Genomic DNA, 771 nt, shown 5'->3' with positions numbered 1-771 from the left:
GGTGGTGGTGGTGGTGGTTAAAAGCAATGAGGAGGCTCTTTGACACCTAAGGCGATTAGTTGTAGCCCGCTATCAAGGTAGAAAAGAAACCGGGTTTACAAAACCATCCATCCTGAGTGAAAAGTAAGAAGAAGAAGAAGAAGAAGATGATGATGATGATGATGATGATGATGATGATGATGATGACGAAATCCAAAATGTTCCCCTTCATCATTTTTTCGTATATTTTACTATTATTCTTGATCGCTGTATTTCTTTCACAATTCTCTCAGTCCACCCATCCTTAAGCTTTTTCGAATTACGCAACCTACTTGATTAAAGATTTTAACAAAATATCATTTATCATTTTTAAGTTGATAGGTTTCGCAAGAAATAGAACTTTTACTTTAGCTTATATTTATAGATTCTTTTCTTTTTATTTTATTTCATTTTTTATTTTATTTTATTTTAAATTTATTGTTCGCTTCATTCTTTATTTCCGAAAAATGCAATGTTTCATAATGCTTATTACACAAAAGAAGTATGACATTCCAGTTTGAAAAGAGCAGGAAAAAAATAGCATTAAAGAGGGAAAGAAACGGTAGAATGGTATATGGATACATATGTATATATGTATGTGCGTGTGTGTGTGTGTGTGTGTACGTATGTATGTATGCATGTGTGTGTATGTATTGATAGATACATAGATATAGATATATCTGTGTATGTGTCTATATATATGTATATATATATATATACATATACATATATATATATATATATATATATATA

At 29.8% G+C, this 771-nt stretch overlaps 1 protein-coding gene across 1 annotated transcript in view; it reads right to left on the bottom strand.

The window, feature by feature from the left end:
• LOC106867241 (pyroglutamylated RF-amide peptide receptor) overlaps positions 1-771 on the bottom strand; it is a 173,343-nt gene that overhangs the window by 136,270 nt on the left and 36,302 nt on the right. The window lies entirely within an intron of this gene.

This window comes from Octopus bimaculoides, chromosome 19 (genome assembly GCF_001194135.2).
Source record: "Octopus bimaculoides isolate UCB-OBI-ISO-001 chromosome 19, ASM119413v2, whole genome shotgun sequence".
NCBI lineage: Eukaryota > Metazoa > Mollusca > Cephalopoda > Octopoda > Octopodidae > Octopus > Octopus bimaculoides.
This window is presented reverse-complemented; position numbering and strand designations above follow the sequence as displayed.